This window comes from Canis aureus, chromosome 5, assembly GCF_053574225.1.
Source record: "Canis aureus isolate CA01 chromosome 5, VMU_Caureus_v.1.0, whole genome shotgun sequence".
Lineage (NCBI taxonomy): Eukaryota > Metazoa > Chordata > Mammalia > Carnivora > Canidae > Canis > Canis aureus.
Window position 1 is genome coordinate 38,030,723 of NC_135615.1, and position 19,225 is coordinate 38,049,947.

Here is a 19,225-nt window from a genome sequence, read left to right on the forward strand (position 1 = left end):
GTTCTCATCTGGGTTTATGTTATAGTATTTGAGCATTTCTTGTGAGAGTTAGCTAATAATTGACTTTGTCTGGTGGCAAAGTGATCCCAGCCGTATAGTGTCACTCCTGCTTACTGCTCCTGGTAAATGCCTGTGCCAAGAAACTGACTTGTTCTTAAAGTGGGAGAGATTTGTTTAGGTGGAAGTCAGTTGTAGATTTCATTCCCAGGATCTCCCACTCCCTTCTAGGAAGAGAACACCTTTTCCTGTGTAGTTGGGTGGTGCTGACCTTTGCCCTGTGTCCCTAGGAGTGTTTATATGATCTGAGCCACTTGAGTCCTCTCTGGCACTTTGCTGCCAGAGCTCTTGAGTGAGATGGTGGTCTATTTTTGCTGAAATTGGTAGGACATGATTGTGAGGCTTTTAGTGGATATCTTGTTCACCAAATGGAGAAAGCAGGACAGATAGAACACTGAGTATTTGAGCTTCTGGATCTAGCCATACCTGAAGCTAGATATGCACCCTGGACTCTCCAATGACATGAGCTAATAAATTTCACTTTCCCCCCACTTAAGCTAGGCTGACTTTGGTGACTTCTATCGATCACAGCTGAGCAAGTTCAGACTCACAGTATTCTGGTTGAAAATGAGAAATAGGAGAGTGGAAGATTAGCCCATTTTAACTAAATTAATGAGTTGTGAGAGGAAGTTCTAATTTCCCTGAACCTTTTTATTATGGAAGCAGGAGAGGGGACAGAAGGTTGAGAAGGTGATGAATGAGGGAGACTGAACAATGAGCAGACAGAGCATGCCTCTGGCCAAATGGGGCTGGGGACACTAGGGTGGCATCCCTTCCTAGCAGGGGTTCCCTGGTTGGTTGAGGAGGGCCTGGAATCAGCAGGCAGAGGGATTGGGGTAGCCCTGGGCTATAAGCCAGCTCCAGGCTCTTGCCTTCAACTTGGTAAATCTCAGTGCTGATGACCTGCTCACTTCAAGGGTTATGAAAGACTCAAGGAGGTAACAGCCTCCTTTTGGTGACACGGTTATGAAAACCATCAGCACTGTATAGCTTCATTTGCTTGAAGGTAGAAGGCAAAGACTGAAGAATCACTCAGTGTCTCTTGTGGACTTTGGGCTTTGATCTGACTTGCATGAATGGCAGATGACGGATCATCTTGGGTAAAAGAGGGTGAGGGGAAGGAAGCATAAAAGTAGGGCCTAGGGACTGAGAGTTCCTTAGGGGTCAGAGATAGGGTTGTAGAAGAAGATTTCTGAATGCTAACCTGAGCAAGGGGCCTGGGGCAGGCTTCTAGCTGGAGTTGTTCAGTGCCTTTACATGTTTTGGAAAGAATGAAAGACTCCCCTTTTCAAAAATCTGTTTCTTTTTCAAAATAATGTAGACTTTTTCTGAATACAAAGTAATCACTTATCTGTTTAAGAATTTTTAAAAAATGGCATAGTATGCAAAAGGAAACACAGTCACCTATGATCATGATACTTCCAGAGAGAATACAGGTTGCATTTTTGTGTATTTCTTTCCAATATTGATTTAAGTGTGGCTGTGTGTATTTTTAAATATATGAGAGAGAGAGAGACTATAAATAAAATTTGACTCTACTGTATATATAGGTTTAGATTCTGTGTTTTTTCACTTAATGTATGATAGAAACATTTTCCTATATATTTTTACATCTTTTTTACAGCCTGATTTTTTTTAGGCGTTACAATCCACCATTTAAATGTATTCCTTTTATGAGGTAGAAGACTGTTTCTAATTTTTTAGTATTATAAAACAATATTGTGGTTAGATCTGTACAGATACCTTTGTGTTCATCCTTAAATAATTTTGTAGGACAGAGCTTTAAAAGTGGCGGGGAAGGTCAAATGGGTTATCTACTTAAGAATTTATGTCTTTATCTGGCCAGCTTACCCCTGATAAGTTAGGTGGTGCTTAGGGCTTTAGAATTCTCAGAATCTGGCCCTTGCTGATTATTACTGGATTTTGAGGAACTTGCCAATTGATAGGTGGGAAAAGCTCTTTCAATTTTATTTTAATGTGCCCTTTTTTCTGGTTACAGTAAGGCTGAACTTTTTTTTTTTTTTCATAGAATTGATAGCTATTTATGTGTTTGGTTTAGCATGTGTGTGTATGTGTGTGCGTGAATTGCTCCTTACAGCCCTTTATTCGTTTTCCTGTTGGAGTGCTCATATTTTTCTTACTGATTTATAAGAACTCTGTTTATAGTAAAAATATTAGCCATTTGTGGTTACCGATATATTTTTAAGAGTGTGGTGAAATGTTTTAATAATAGATCTTTTATTGAGGTCAAGATAGAATGCTTGATCGAGGCGGGAGAGGGAAATCTGATGCTGCCCACCTCCTTTTCTATGTGGTATAAATCCAGAAATATATAGTACCTTAGGATGTTAAAATGTCCTAGAGCACAGCCTCGTTTTGCCTGGAGGGCTAACTGGCTCAAGCCCAGGAGGCTCTGGCCACATGCAGAGCTGAGGCCTGAGCTCCAGCACCACTTTGCATTGCCTGGGCTTCTGGATCTTTTCTGCCAGGCTTCCAAACCCTCCCTGTAGGCATTTGGTGCCCAGATGATGAGTGTCTCTATACAAGCCACTCTATTCGAAAGCAAAATCTTTTTGAAAGCTGTTACAGGTTTTTCCAGAAGTTCCAGTTTTTCAGAATTCACCTGCTCCCTTTGCCCCCAGCAATTAACATTTGAATTTCCCAATCTGCAGCTTCCTTTGTACTTACTGGGCAGTGACTGAGTCCAAAGGGACCTTCTGCCAGGAGATTTAGCTCCGTGGGCTGGGTGGTGGAGCCCTTCCCCTGACCTGGGGCCGGGCTGCTCAGGAGAGCTCCTTCTCCACCCTCATTCTGTGAGGTAGCAGCTGGTCACTTAGGATGTGGATTCTCTCTGCCTCTCAAAGGTTCTTTCATATAAATATGTTCATACATTCTCCTGCTGCTCTTTTTCCTGAAAGAGTGAAGTTCGAGGCTTCAGTTGCTAAATTTAGCTCTTGCTGACGCACTGGCTCTCTCCTAGCAGTCTCCTCGTGTCTCAGTGTTGCTGTTAGCCTCACTCTTTTGCGGGGAGACGAACACCATCACATCCTACATAATACTTAGCTCTGAGGCATTTCCAGCTGGGAAATGCATTTCTGTATTTTCATAGCTGTGTTCTCTGCATGAATGGACTGTCGTGAAGCCAGGCTGACAGCCAGGGGGCAGGTCACGGGCTGGCAGCCAGCCTATGGGAGGCAAAGATCCCTTGGGTGGTGGCAAGGAAACCAATGCAGTCCTGGCCACAGGTCTGCTTGCGGTCAGGTAGAGAGAGCGATGGCTCTTGGAGGAGATCTGAGGGTGGTATTTGACTGGGATGGGAATGGAGACTTTTCACGAAGGTAAAGCCTTACTCCTTGAAGCAAATTGTTAAAATAATTCTGACACTTGTTAAAATAAGGCGGATTTTTTTCAGGGCTCTCACAAAAAGGGGTATTGCATTAGGGGAGAGAGATGGGGCTCAGCTCTGAATACAAGGACCTGTGGGGATTGATGGCCAAGGAGCAGAATGAGAGGCTTAGTGGATGTAAAATGGCTAAAAGGAGATCTCAAGGATCGGGGAGACTGACACATCGAAGGCAGGGGATTCTCTCTAAACCAGGGGAGCAGATTCTGGCCAACTGGGTGGTGCAGGCCCAGAGGAATGAGGGCAACACCGAGGTCCGGTAGAGAAGAGGACTCAGAGAAGCCTAACTCAAGTTTGGCAGGGAAAGAGTCTTGGTCAGTCCCTCCTGTGTTTAAGGACAAAAGAGACCCTGTTCAGTTTTCCTCAAAATGATCTAAGTTCATTTCTCGTTCTGTTGCCTTTTGTTCGTTGAGTACCAGCAGAGCCATCTGTTGGGCCTTGTGGTAGAAGGCATTTGCTGGACGGTGCAAACTATTTAAACGAAGAGGGAAGAGGACTCGGGATCTGCAGTGGTGAGGAGTCCTTTGAAGTTTTTATCAGGTCATCCAGCTTCAGCCTGCCAGGCTTCTTTAGATCTTGGCAGAGGAGGCCGGCTACGACCCTCCCTAGAGTTCTCATGAGCAACTGAGCAGTCAGGTGGTAGTTCTCTCTCAGTGAAGCTAGGTCAGAAGAGTGGGAGAAAAATGGGAAACAACAAGAATTGAGAACTTGGTAAGAAGTGAGAAATGAGAAGTGAGAAGTGAGAAAATGTGCAAGATGGCAGGATGTAGTTCAGTTGACAGGTAGGTAACAAAGTAAAAAGTAATTTTTAAAAAAGATTTTCTTTATTCATAAAAGACACACAGAGGGAGACAGAGGAAGAAGGAGGCTCCCTGTGGAGAGCCTGATGTGGGACTTGATCCCGGGACCCCGGGATCACGCCCTTAGCCAAGGGCTAACGCTCAACCACTGAGCCACCCAGGCGCCCCATAAAAAGTAATTTTACCAAGAGATGATAAATAGCTCCAGGACAGCGAACCAGACCACAATTTGATACCCACAGAGCTGTGCTATAGTTTCCTATTTTTTTTAAAAAAGATTTTATTCATTTATTCATAAACACAGAGAGAGGGGCAGAGACACAGACAGAGGGAGAAGCAGGCTCCATTCAGGGAGCCCGATGCGGGACTCGATCCCAGGTCCCCAGGATCACACCCCAGGCTGCAGGCGGCGCCAAACCGCTGCACCACCGGGGCTGCCCTATAGTTTCCTATTGAGAGGTAAAATTTCTCCAGGGTCTAACAATGGTCATTGGGTGAAACATAAGGATGGAAGGTGGCCCGGTGTCAGGCAGGCCTGGGTTCAAATCCCTGCACCAGTTGTGAGACGTTGGACACACTGGTTTAATAAATCATGTAGTTTGTCCACAGGTGATACTGACATGCAAGTAGAGATCAGAACTCATGTACTTAAATGGGTTTGGTGCTTGGTAGGTACTGGTGGAGTGCGTGCACTGTGTCCTTTTTGGTGGAGGAGGGCCCTCCTGTGCGGCAGAAAGGGAGCCTCTGTTCTAGGCCTCAGTGGCCACTAGGCAGGACCCAGCTGGAAGAAGTGCAAGGCTAGCTGTGGCCAATAGAGGCTTGGTCCTTGGATGCTATGGACCTCAAATCACAGCTTGTGAACGTGTGCACTCACTTGCTATGTGTTTTGGTCACTTTCCCCATCTCACCATCTCAGTTAGGTATCCTTCATCCTACTATGCAAATGAAACTGAAGCTTCAAGAAGGTAACCACCTGCTCGGCCACACAGGAAGTGGCAAGGTGGGGATTTGAGCCTAGGTCAGTCTGGCCCAGAGCCCAGGTTCTTCTGTCCTCTTGGGCACCATTGATGACCAGGGAGGCAGACCCACGCTAGGGAGAATATTGTGGGCAATGGTGTGGACTTTGAAATCAGACAGACTGGGGTTCAAATCCTGACAATGATTGTACTTTTAGCTGTGTGAGCGTGGGAAATGACTTAACCTCTGTGATCTTTGGTTCTTCCTCTGTAAAATGAGGGAGCTGTGAGGATGTCATGAGAGAAGGTCTGCCAACCTTGGCACAGGCCCTGGGGTGTGATGAGCATTCAGTCAACAATGGCTGGCTGCTGGCTGCTGGCTGCTGTGGTTTATATGGGGGGTGCTGAGCCCTTTCTCATTCCATTGATCTTTTTTTTTTTTTAAGATTTTAAAAAATTTATTTATTTATAGAGACACAGAGAGAGAGAGAGAGAGGCAGAGACACAGGCAGAGGGAAAAGCAGGCTCCATGCAGGGAGCCCGATGCGGGACTCCATCCCAGTTCTCCAGGATCACACCCCAGGCTGCAAGCAGCACTAAACCACTGCACCACCAGGGCTGCCCTTCCATTGATCTTCTTGTTTGGTCCTTGGGAAGGGTAGACTCTAGAGAGCAAGTCTGTCAGGCATGGGAGTGACCTTTGGCATTCTTGTCGGTCTTGGCATGTATTGCTGGGAGCTGTTTATCAGAAACATAACCTGATGGACAGGTTGGAAGGACAAGGAGGTTGGAAGGACAAGGAGAAGAGTGGCTGGGTAAGGTGTGCCCAGAGTGGTCCAGTTCTGCTTTTCCTAGTGATGGTCCAAAAGGAGAGACAGGAATAGGGGCTCATTTGGACCTAGTGGGCCCTCCTGAGGGAACCCAGCCTGGCAGATGTTTGCAGGATCTGGAGCTCCTGGGGCAAGAGGGACTGTCGGTGTCCCTGTCAGTCTCTACTTGAACCTTTCATATCAGCTTGACCTACAGTAGGGCCTATTTTCATAGACCCTGCCCTCCAGAGATGTTTGCGTGCTACCAGTAAACCACTGGCTGACATCATCTCAGCACCTGCCTCATAAGGATGTGCCAAGAATCAAGTGTGGATGGACATAATGCTCAATTCCTCACGCTTTGCATGTGAGGAATGCCTACCCTCTATCTGTAGCTCATTCATAGTTGGTTGATTCTGGCACTGTTTTGGGTTCAAAGGTCACAGTGATAAACAAAAAAATCCACACACTCACAAGGGGTCATATTCTAGTAGGGAGACAGACAGGAAACATGTAAGCACAGAGACTTGGATGCGGTATCGGGGGATGAAGAACAAAAAAGCAGTGGAAGGAGTGTTTCAGGGTGACCAGGAAGGGGACCTGGATAAGCAGAGACCCTAGTGAAGTAAGGGTGCCAGTCATGAGCATGTTGTGGGGGGCATTCAAGGCGGAGGCCCGGTGGTGGAACGAACCCTGGGACAGCAAGTAGGCTGTAGGAGAGGGAGCGAGGGAGGTGGGAAATGAGCTACTAGATGACGTTGGCCTTCTCACCATTTGCAACAGCCATTATTTCCAGGTCTTGGGGAGGATTTAGCCTCTCCTTTGCTCTCCGCATCATATGTGCACGTGGCTGTTGTGGCAGTTGTCACACAGGGTAAGAGTGTCGGTCTGTTTTATCCCCTGCCATGAGCTCTTCAGGCCGAGAACCGAGTCTCTCTTGCTGATGCCTAACACCTAGGGTAGAACGTGCACTTCACATAGTGAAAAATGAATTTGAGTAACTGGAGTGTTATCTGACAGGGTTTTCTCAGTGCCAGTCACTGCGGGAAGAGCTTTATAATATTTGTCATCCCATTTAATCAGTAGCCTCTCCCCCAGGCGTTGCCCCAGCTTTACCCCCAGAGGATACACCCCAAGTTCCTCCTGAGCTGGGATTTGCAGTCAGGAGTGGAAGGGCCAGGCTTTCAACTATGATAAAGCCTGAGGGTTGGCTGCGTGCAGCGGCTTCGTCAGGGGTGCGGCTGTGACGGCCCTGCGCGGGGACTGGTGTGTGCTGCTCAGGGGCCTTCTTGGACCCGGAGGAGACAGCTGGCCCTGGGGCCTGCACGGCAGCCCTTAGACCCCCTCTCGGCCTTGTAACCCACGACTGGAGAAGTGGCGCTTAAAACGAATTTATTCAGGTGGGACCAGTGTAAGACATGGAAAGAAGGCTTTTGAGCTGCTGCACATAAACTGGAGTGTAAATGAAAAGCTTTTTATTTGGTTTCCGAGCCAGACTCTGAGAAGCCAGTGGGCCGTGTGGTCTGGGAGCGCTCGGCGCGGGCGGTGGTCGGAGCAGGGGCCACCTTGACGGACGCGGGGACGATCGCTGTCGCGCAGCTGGCAGGGCCCGGAAACGCAGTGGGGACCAGAAAGCCCTTTCCGAAGACACGGAAGGCGGCGGAGGAGAGGAACGGCAGCGCCCCGGTCCCGGCGCATTTGAGAAGGAAAATGCTTGAGGTAACCCGTGTTGGCAGCTTTTATAGCTTCCTCCCAGTAAAGTGCCGGCCGCCCCCGAACAGCCTCTGTTTTCTCTCCGTGTGAGGCGGCCGCTCTCCAGCCATGGCGGCCCGCGCCGGCGGGGAGCCCCAGGGCGGGCGGCGGCCTCCTCAGGACGCCCACGTTGGGCCTGTGGGCCGGGCCTCCAAGCGGAGGCCGGCTGTGGTGGGGGCCGAAGAGGGAGGCGGCCACCGGGAGGGCAGGCCCGCCGCTACCCCCAGGCCTTGCCCACGCCCACGCCCACGCCCACGCCCACGCCGCGGCCCCTGCGCCTTTGGTTGCCGCTTGCCCCGCCCTTCCGTGACCGGCTTTAACCTGCATTTATAATCTCTTCTCTTTGGTAATAGGTGCACGTGTGTGAGGTATATTTGGACACTGGATGACGTGTGTGGTGAAAAAGACGTCTCTATCGCTGCTCTGGGATCCTAGGAAACCCAGACGGCCCTGAGGTGAGGTACGATCTGCTGCTTGACGTTCTCGCTAGACTCCTTCTCCCTGTTTTCTTTCAGGTGATTATACAGAAACCAAATACATATCTTAAAATTTTTTTAAAAATTTTTATTTATTTATGATAGTCACACAGAGAGAGAGAGAGAGGCAGAGACACAGGCAGAGGGAGAAGCAGGCTCCATGCAGGGAGCCCGACGTGGGACTCGATCCCGGGTCTCCAGGATCGTGCCCTGGGCCAAAGGCAGGCGCCAAACCATGCGCCACCCAGGGATCCCTTGATGTCAATAACCTTACGTTCACAGCATCATTCAAAATGAGCAGACTGGGACCCCTAGGTGGCTCAGTGGTTGAGCATCTGCCTTTCACTCAGGGCATGATCCCAGTTTGGAGATCAAGTCCCACATTGGGTTCCCTGTGAGGAACCTGCTTCTCCCTCTGCCTATGTCTCTGCTTCTCTCTCTCTCTGTGTCTCTCATGAATAAATAAATAAAAATTTAAAAACAAAACAAAATGAGCAAGCTGTGAAGCATGCATTGCAAAAACGGAATGCTATTTTCTTATGTGGCCATTTTAGGTAATAGTAATTATCATATTTAAACATTGATATCAAGGGATCCCTGGGTGGCTCAGTGGTTTAACGCCTGCCTTTGGCCCAGGGCGCGATCCTGGAGTCCCCGGATCGAGTCCCACATTGGGCTCCCGGTGCATGGAGCCTGCTTCTCCCTCCTCCTGTGTCTCTGCCTCTCTCTTTCTCTCTATGTCTATCATAAATAAGTAAATAAATAAATCTAAATAAATAAATAAACATTGACATCAGGGCCCCTGGGTAGCTCAGTCCATTGACCCTGCGACTCTTGACATTGGCTCAGGTCCTGATCTCAGAGTTGTGGGATCAAGCCCTGGCTCCAGTGCTGGCGGGGGGGGGGGGGGGGGGGGGGGGGGGGGGGGGGAGCCTGTTTAGATGCTGTATCTCTCTCTCTCTCTCTCTCTCTGCCCCTCCACCTGCTGGAGCATGTGCTCTGTATCTCCCTCTCTAAAATAATAAAAATAGCAGGCATCAAGGCTCTGCCTCATGCTGTACTAAGAGCTGTGTGTATATTATCTAATTTAAGCCTCATGCAACTAAGGCTTCTTGCAGGGGAACAAGAAAGGTCAGGGTAGATTTTGCAGGGTGTATCTCATTTCCATGAAGCCTCAAATTTAGACTTTTTTTTAAGGTAGCCTCCATGCCCAAAATGGGGCTCGAACTCGAGACCCCAAGATTATGAGTCACATACACTGACTGAGTCAGCTAGGCGTCCCTCAAATTTAGATTTTTGACTTTATCTTCAAATAAATTTATACATACAGTAATAATATTTTTGAGTGTTAATTTTAAAAACAACTTATTTCAAAATAGTTTGACTCAGAGGAAGTTGCAAAAATAGTACAGAGAATTTCTGTATATCCTTCACCCTGCTTCCCCCAATGATAATATCTTCCATAACTGTAATATGCTGTCAGAACCAGGAAGTTGATGTTAGCATCTTCTATTAGCTCAGGTTCTCTGTTTGTTATTAAAGTTAATTTTTAAAAAAAATAAGTACAAAATACATCATACTTGATAATCTAGTTTGGTAGTTCTTTGTTGTTAAATATATAGGAGTCTCTAAGTGGTGAAGGCTGGGGCCTCTCTCCTGGCTCACAGAGGTGAACAGTGGTAATTAGCTCAACAGGTAAGGAATGGGGATAAAATTTTTTTAAAAATTTATTTATTTATGATAGTCACACAGAGAGAGAGAGAGAGAGAGAGAGAGAGAGAGAGGCAGAGACACAGGCAGAGGGAGAAGCAGGCTCCATGCACCAGGAGCCCGACGTGGGATTCAATCCTGGGTCCCCAGGATCGCGCCCTGGGCCAAAGGCAGGCGCTAAACCGCTGCGCCACCCAGGGATCCCAGGGATGGGGATCAGAGAGGGCAAGTCACTTGTATGAAGTCACACAGCTGTAATAAGCTTCATAGCTGAGGCTTAACCCCTCTGATTTTAAGATCCACTCTTGAGCCCCCACACTTCCCAGCATCTCTTCTGATTTGCTGCTGTTCAGGGCAAGTCCCTGAGTATAAGTATGTATATTTACCTGCATCCATGCATGCGTATGCACATGCACAGATTTTTTTCTTTCTCCCATTCTCCAGAGTTCCTTCTCTGAGACTAGAGAATGCCAGAGCTAAAGAGGACCTTGAGTTGGGCATTTAGCGCAATGCCTCATTTAATAGAGAGCAGTCATGCTAGCATGGGGGCCCATGTGCTGTGTCTCAGGTTGGCCCAGATCCCAGGGCTACAGGCCACATTCTTCCATAAACCCAGTCATTTTGTTGGTTATCTTTGCAACTCTAACCCGGTTGCTCATTTCCACATTTGCTGACTTCCATCTTTTTTGGATTTTATGGGTAGAGCCATGGGAGTGCAGAAAGGATTGTTCCAGACCTTCCACCTACCCCACTTCAGAAATCTCAGGTGCACCTTGCACATTTAGTTGACCTGATGTGTGTGTGTGTGTGTGTGTGTGCATGTGTGTGTGCGCATATGCACATGAACCTACGTAGGTATGAGAGAGCATCTGGTGGTCTGCATGAATCTTCTGAGCAGTTGGGACCAAGCCCCTCGCTGGCTGAAGCTTTAGGCCACATCTGGTGGAGAAGTGATCCTGGGATCAGGGCTGCACCAACTAGGGGCCAGGATGGGAGGGGATGTATTCACAGGAGTGCTGTCTGAAAATGCCACAAAAGCTAGTCTTTAAGTTACACAAGGCTTTCTGAGTGGCATCACTACCCTAACTTCATTAGTTTTGGGGCCTGTCCCTGCCATCTTCACAACCATATCAAGAGACTGTGTTTCCTCACCTGAAGCCTCTACCGCCTGAGAGGAGGGAGGGAAGAGGGGATTAACTTGCCTCACCTTCGGACCTGCCCAAAGCTTAGTCTGCAGTTGAGACTTCTGGCATTTAGGAGTGAACAGCTATCCTCCCTAAACATAGGTGTGGGCTACTGAGAGAACAATCTTGGCCAACAGGTGCCTGCCAGAGAAGGTCTTTGTGAAGGGTAACTAAATGATAGAAACAACGGTATTGGGCAGCCCAGGTGCCTCAGCGGCTTAGCGCCGCCTTCAGCCCAGAACATGATCCTGGAGTCCCGGGATTGAGTCCCATGTCGGGCTCTCTGCATGGAGCCTGCTTCTCCCTCTGCCTGTGTCTCTGCCTCTCTCTCTCTCTCTCTCTCTCTCTCTCCTCTCTCTGTGTTTTTCATTAATAAATAAATAAAATCTGAAAAAAAAAAGAAACAACGGTATTTCACTTGCCCTAGTTTTAAAAGTAGATTCCAACATTTTAATATTGATTCATTCTTCCAACTTTGTACCATGCAAAGTATAATACAAATGTGAATAAGATAATTTCTATCTTTTTTTTTTTTTTTTTTTTAGATAATTTCTATCTTAAGGGATGAGCTAGCAGCATCAACAGCCCCTGAAAACCTGTTAGAAATGTAGAGTCCCAGGGCTCATCCCAGCTTACTGAAGCACAACTGGCATTGATTGTCACAGGCATAGATTGTCTCCAGGTCTCCTGGTACTGAACATGCCTGTTAGAGTCCACATGCTCTGCCCCTTCTGATTCTTCCACCTGTAACACCTCACTCATTGATCAAATAATTTTTCACTAACTGTATATTGGAGTTGGCACGTGTGATGAAATCTCTTTGTCTTTCTGTTGGAGTAGGAGAGAATTCAATAAAAAATAATTTCAGTACAGTGTGATCAGTTTACTAAGTGAGGTATATAGGCTGTGGGCTACAAAACTTTTTCATTCTCTTGGTAAAGTTTTGCTACATACCGTGTGCCTGGAGCTCTGCTAACAGAGGGGTGTAGTGTAAGGTCAGACAAGCTAACTGCCCTGAGGAGCTTAAATTCCGTGGGAAGAGTGAATGATAAACAGTAAAGAAACATACAAATAAGGTAACTACCATGGTGATAAAATGCTTTGCAGGGAATAAATGGGGTGATAGGAGAGAGTGATGGTACATAGGGCAGTCGGGGAGTTGAGGATCACGGGAGATAACTCCTGGACAGCATATGAGAGGTACTTGATAAGGTTATTATTCTTCCTACAATGGTGAACATTTGATCTACTAACCCTCCTGATTCTTAATTTGCAGCGGTACGCACGATGCATTTCTGTCCCCAGACAAAACCTGTCTTTCCTCTTTATGTGTGCAGCAGCCTAACATTTGTCTTACCGCAGTGACGGTCAGTGGACTTCCCAGCCTCTCATCACAGAGTCCACCTATGCTGTCTTCTCTGCCTAAGACAAGATTCTAAACTAAGCAGACAAGATTTCAAAGCGCTCCAGTGCTCCTCCAGGTTCTGTAATCAGCTCTCTCCTAGAGTGGTCTCTGGTGCCTGAGTTAGCCTAGCTCTTTGCTTTGGAGGAATGACATCTTTTCCTTTTATTACATGCCCTTCCTATCTTCCTTTGGAATCCAGATCTCCTTCTCCCTTTCGAATTGGACACATATCTCATTTGACCATCTTTATTGCCATACCTGATCACACTAGTGCCTGGGAGTCTTTCTCGTCCCTGATCTCCTACTTATCTGTTGAGTGCTTGCTCTTTGCCAGGTCCGGCCCTTGGTGCATGGAGGAAGGCCATGGGTGAAGGGACATGATCCCCACCCTTGGAGTGCAGGTGAGTAGACTAATAAGACTCTGGTCACTGCCTCAAACACAACAAAGGAAAATGGTCTTGGGACCTATGCTGGGAAGGAGACAGGTTACTTGAGAGTCTATGGTGAGGGGATCTGGCCTTGTTAGGGAGGGGTTCCTAGGAGAAAGAACCAAGGTCAAGATGCTAAGTAGACCTCAACTCAAAAAGGGGCAAAGCAGCAGCATATGCAAAGGTGCGGTGTTGAGAGAACTTGTGGAAAAGAGAGGGATGAAAGCTTTCTGGGCTCATGAGAGATCCCTGTCTCCATGCCTTACAGCTCCCACATAGCCTGGCTGCTTTCCCCACTTCTAGCCTCTGTGGTCAGATTCAATGGTCATTCTCAAACCTTGTCTTACTTGACTCATCAGCAGCATTTGGCACAACTGATTATATCCTTCTCCTTGAAATGGTTTTTTCGCTTGACTCCCTGGAAACCGCTTTCCTGGTGGTCTTCCTGCCTGCCTCATGATTCCTTCTCAGACCTCTTGCTTGTCCCTCTTCGTTCTGAGCTTCCCTGTTGAGGCATCCCAGGCTTTTGTCTTTGGATCTTTTATCTCTTTCCTCACGCTAGCTGTAAATACCATCTCTGAGTTCATCGTCTGCAGCTCTGACCTGTCTCCTATCAGATTCGTGTATCCATCTACCTGCTTAGCACCCTCCCTCAATATCCATTAGACATCGTAAAATTAATAAGGCCCAATCAAATTTGCCTGCTTCTTCCCCACCCCCTCTCCCCCCAAATTTGTTCTTCTCAGTCCCCCCTCACTCTACTAAATAGTTATTCAAGCCAAGGTGCATTCAAGCTGTAAACCTTGGAATCATCCTTGACGTCTGTCCTCTGATCACTCCCATTCAATGCTTCAGCAAATCCTGTCTTCTCAGCCTTCAGCATATATCTGCATTCTTTGCACTTCTCATGACCATTGCTACCTGTGGTCTGAACCGCCACTGTTTCTTGCCCAGACCATTGTGGTCAACTCCTCACTGCGCTTCTGTTACCTGCCATTCTCAACATGGCAGCCAGAATGGTCCTTCCCTAGTAGAGTCAGGTCATGCCACTCTCTGCTCAAAATCCTTCAAAAGCTGTACCATGTCACTAGGGTAAAAGCCAAAGTCTTTACAATGACCCATTTCCTTCTTCCCTTAGACAGTGTTCCACTGTGTATAATGCATATTCTCTTTTATGCATTCTTAGAAAATGTGTATAGTTAATTTGTATGCAAGTTTCTCAAAATTTTAATTCTATAATTTTAATATTTTAATATATAAATGGTATGGTTATAGATGTCATTCTGATTATTTTTTTCACTCAGCTCAATGTTTTTAATCTCCTCTTGTTGCTAATATATGACAATAGAACCAGCTACACACATGAGATAAAACATTAATGCCATAATTGAATTAAAAAGGAGAAATGAAAGGAAATTAGCGTATAATAAAAGATGTAATTTGATATGTAAATGCACAGGCACAGATATGCTAGAAGACAGAATGAAATATGCACTTTTAAGGAAAAACTCTAGATTTAAGAGAAGGAAAGATTTAAGTACTGTTGTGGAAACTTTCTGTAAAGCTTTTGGCATTTTCAAGTAAGAGGTAAATAGATACCCACGTGACAAACAGTTTTCTCGTGTGAATGTTTAGCAAGACATTTGACAGTTCTACGGGGCATGTGTGTGTTTCCAGACCATTGTGGGACCTCTACTATTCCTGTCCCATTCTCAACTGCGACATACAAAAGTGCCCCCACCGGTGTACAGAATACCTCCTGGAAGTGGATCACAGTCCTAAATCTAAAGCCTGAAACCATAACATTTCTCAAAATACATATTACTTTGTGACCTTTGTTTAGGAAAAAAAAAATCTTAGCTGCAACACTAGAAGATGAGTCATAAAACCAGAAATGGATAAATTGGACTTCACCAAAAAAAAAAAAAAAAAAATTGGACTTCACCAAAACTAAAACCTTTTGCTTTTCAAAAGGCAGTTTTGTTTTTGTTTTAAAGATTTCATTTATTTATGAGAGACACAGAGAGAGAGGCAGAGACATGGGCAGAGGGAGAAGCAGGCTCTCTATGGGGAGCCCGATGCAGGACTTGATCCAAGGACCCTGGATCCATGACCTAAGCCAAAAGCAGACACTCAACCACTGCGCCACCCAGGGGCCCCTCAAAAGGCAGTGTCAAGAGAAGGAAAGGATAAGCCACAGAGTAGGAAAAAATATTTGCAAAGCATATTTCTGGTAAAGGACTTACATCTAGAATATATAAAGAACTCTTAAAACCAAGTAATAAGAAAACTACCCAATTTTTAAAAATGATGAAATGACATGAAAAGATATTTCATCAAAGATGTATGGGAAGCAAATAAGCACATGAGAAGATGTTAAACAGCATTAGTCACTAAGGAAATGCAAAATAAAACTACAGTGAGATACCAGCAGCACCTGTTGTAATTTCTATAGTTAGGAAGACTGACCACATACCAAGTGTTGGCCAAGGTGTGGGTTCCAGAACTCTGACGCACTGTTATTGAGATGGTAAACGGGCACAGCCACTTTGGAATACAGTTTGGTAGTTTTTTAAAAAGCTAGGCATATATCTCCTATGTAATCTATCCATTGTTCTCCTAGGTATTCACCCAAGAGAAAAGAAAAGTAAGCTGACTTGTATACCAATATTCATAGCATGATTATTTGTAATATAGTTGACCCTTGAACTGCACAGGTCCAACTAGACAAGGATTTTTTAAAAGATTTTTTAAAATTTATTCATGAGAGACACAGAGAGTAAGAGACACAGGCAGAGGGAAAAGCAGGCTCCCTGTGGGGAGCCCAATGCAGGACTTGATCCCAGGATCACAACCTGAACCAAAGGCAGACACTCAACCACTGGGCCACCTGGGTGTCCCTAGACATGGATTTTTTAAGATATTGTATTAAATATGAATTTTTATATTAAATTAACATGGGTTAATTAAACATGAACTTTTAAAGATACTGTATTGCAATAAAATACAGTCTAGTGAGGTAAATGTGTTTCCCCTTATGGTCTTCTTAACTTTTACAGTTGGTGGGATAAACACATTGTAATATATCCAGAATTCCCCTGGTAGGGGTGTTTCCCCTCTGACAACCTAAAGTCCAAATTTCTGACCTTCATGATCGAGGCCCTTCAACATCGATTTCCTTTCCACCTTTTCTCCGGATGTTCCCCTCCTCTATACCCTGTACATTGAGCCCTCTACGTGCTCTACATACTCTGTATGCCGTTAAAGATGAAGCTTTGCAACTGTAGCTATTATGTCTTGGCTGTACTGTCCTTTATTTTGGGGTTCTTCATTTCTTTCTTTCAGTTTACGTATGTATGTATGTAATGTCTACGCGCCATATGGGACTTCATCTCACGACCCCAAGATCAAGAGTCGCATGTTCCACTGAGTGAACTAGGCAGGCGCCCCTATTTTGGCTTTCTTATCCTGTCAGACCCCTCCTGAAGGCACGTTTATATCCTCCAGAGTTAGATGCTCCTTGTAAACCTAGCAGGACTCCTAAAGAAGTTATAGAATTCATTTATGAGTACGTCTGCCCCCTGAATTGTCATTTCCTCAAGGCCAGGAAATGAGACTTAGTCGTTTGTTTTTTTTCATCCTTGGCACTTAGTACAGAGCTTGGTAGACCACAAATGCTTGAATGAATGAGTGAATGAGTAAAAGAATGAATTGGTGTTCAGTTCTGCTTTTACTATTGAAAATAGTAATCTCGGGCAGCCCGGGTGGCTCAGCGGTTTAGCTCTGCCTTCGGCCCAGGGTATGATCCTGGAGACCCGGGACCGAGTCCCACGTCAGGCTCCCTGCATGGAACCTGCTTCTCCCTCTGCCTGTGTCTCTGCCTCTCTCTTTCTGTCTCTCATAAATAAATAGATAATAAAATCTTAAAAAAAAAAAAAGAAAAGAAAATAGTAATCTCAGCAGCTGGGATGGTTTTACATGGTGAGTGGTATCTTTCCTTTAACTGAAGGGAAGCTCCATTTCCCCACCAATACCAAAGTTGTAACCCTAATCATCTCATAGGTCACTAGGACATGTACCATCGACCAGAGACTCTTAAAATGAACATGACTGTTGCAGCACCATAAATAATAACAACCCAAATATTCTTCAACAAGGAACTGATTAAATAAATCTCAGTTTCATATAATGCAGTTCTTAGTGTTGGTTTAAAAAAAAAAAAACTCAGGTCTTTTCAAACAAATGTGGAGATATGTAAATAAGTACAATTTTGAATAAAAAGTTTCAAAACTGTAGGATAGGATCCTGATTTTGAGAAAGAAAACTGTATATGCACATAGATCTCTATATATACCATGTTAGTATGTTCTTAGCAAAACCTGGAAAGATAGGGTAGCCTGGGTGGCTCAGCGGTTTAGCGCTGCCTTCAGCCCAAGGCATGATCCTGGAGTCCCTGGATCGAATCCCATGTCAGGCTCCCTGCATGGAGCCTGTTTTTCCCTCTGCCTGTGTCTCTGCCTCTCTCTCTGAGTCTGTCATGAATAAATAAATAAAATCTTAAAAAAAAAAAAAAAACCTGGAAAGATATTCACTCAGAGAGTTGGGACATGATAGGAAAACAATCCCCCTTTAACTTTATATGCTTCAGTATTATTTGAATGTATTATGAGCATGGTTTGTTTTATTTTATTTTATTTTATTATTTTTTTTTTTTTGCATGGTTTGTTTTAATAATTAAAAAGCCCACACAGGGAACCCTGGGTGGCGCAGCGGTTTAGCGCCTGCCTTTGGCCCAGGGCGCGATCCTGGAGACCTGGGATCGAATCCCACGTCGGGCTCCCGGTGCATGGAGCCTGCTTCTCCCTCTGCCTGTGTCTCTGCCTCTCTCTCTCTCTCTCTCTCTCTCTCTGTGTGACTATCATAAATAAATAAAAATTAAAAAAAAAAAAAGCCCACACAGATTAAAAACATATACCTGACTAGTAATACTTACTGTTAGGAATTTATTTCACATACCTCCAAACATTAACTCTTAGGATAATTCTAACATTTTAGATTTACATAGCATCTTCCTAAATTGCAAGGTGTATTACTTTGTGATCTTATTTTCAACTTCAGATGTCTTTGGGGAGGTGGAGAGAGGAGGGAACTCCCATGTGGGAAGGGTGGATCCAGCCGGAGTGTGGACCACAGTTTCCTTCTGCTCCTAGCCCAGTATGCTTTTTAGGAAAGCTTAGCTACCACCTGGATTAAATAGAGAGATTGAATTCCTTGGATCGGGCTTTGCGGTCACAGATCTTTTTTGACCTCTACTTTTGGTGCCTGTTAGCTATGTGACTTTGACTGAGCATCTTAACAGCTTTGAGTTTGGTTTCCTGGTCTTCAGCATCAGGATGCTGGTGGTATATGTGTCCTAGGGTGGTGGTGAGGCTTGGGTGCAAAGAGTCACAAACAAACTCAACAAAGGTTTGCTTTTGTTAGTCTGGTTATTGTATGGAGGAAAATCTATTGCCTGAGAGAAATGAGGCCAGATTAAAGGAAAACAGGTGACAAAAAAAAAGGACAATTAAAAAAAAAAGATTATATTTACTTATTCATGAGAGAGAGAGGCAGAGATAGAAGAAGCAGGCTCCGCGCAGAGCAGGGAGCTCGACACAGGACTCATCCCAGGACCCTGGGATCAGGACATGAGCCAAAGGCTTAACCAACTGAGCGCCACCACCCAAGCACCCAAAAAAGGACAATTTTTTTGGAAGAGTATTTTATGTATTTACTTCAGAGTGTGTGTGTAAGTGTGAGCAGAGTGAGGGTCACAGGGAGAGAGGGAGAGGCAGCAGGATGAGAGGCTGAGTGCAGTCTTTTGGGGGCTCGATCCCAGGACCCCGAGGTCATGGTCTGGGCCAAAATCAGGAGTCAGCTCTTAACCCACTGAACCACCCAGGTACCCCAAAAAGATAATTTTTAATATGGGTTGAAAATAGAACTTGATTTCTGTTATTCTTCCCTGCCTTCCTTTGTAAAAATTAAGCCTTCGTGGGGTGCCTAGGTGCCTCAGTTGTTTAAGCATCTGCCTTTGGCTGAGGTCATGATCTCAGAGCCCTGGGATTGAGCCCCAGTTGGGGCTCTCTGCTCAGCGGGGAGTCTGCTTCTCCCTCTCTTGTGTTCTCTCTCTCTCTCTCCCCCCACCCCTTGCTTTCTCTCAAATAAATAATATTTTTTAAAAATAAAAAAATAAAATAAAAATT

At 45.5% G+C, this 19,225-nt stretch overlaps 1 long non-coding RNA gene across 3 annotated transcripts in view; it reads left to right on the forward strand.

The window, feature by feature from the left end:
• The window catches only part of LOC144314030 (uncharacterized), a 98,253-nt gene that overhangs the window by 64,773 nt on the left and 14,255 nt on the right, over positions 1 to 19,225 (forward strand). For 2 of the 3 annotated variants that reach the window (XR_013379674.1, XR_013379676.1), the window contains 2 exons: positions 7,521 to 7,744; positions 8,131 to 8,237. This is a non-coding gene — a long non-coding RNA (uncharacterized LOC144314030). The remainder of the gene's footprint in view (positions 1 to 7,520; positions 7,745 to 8,130; positions 8,238 to 19,225) is intronic. The other variant, XR_013379675.1, reaches the window with a different exon arrangement.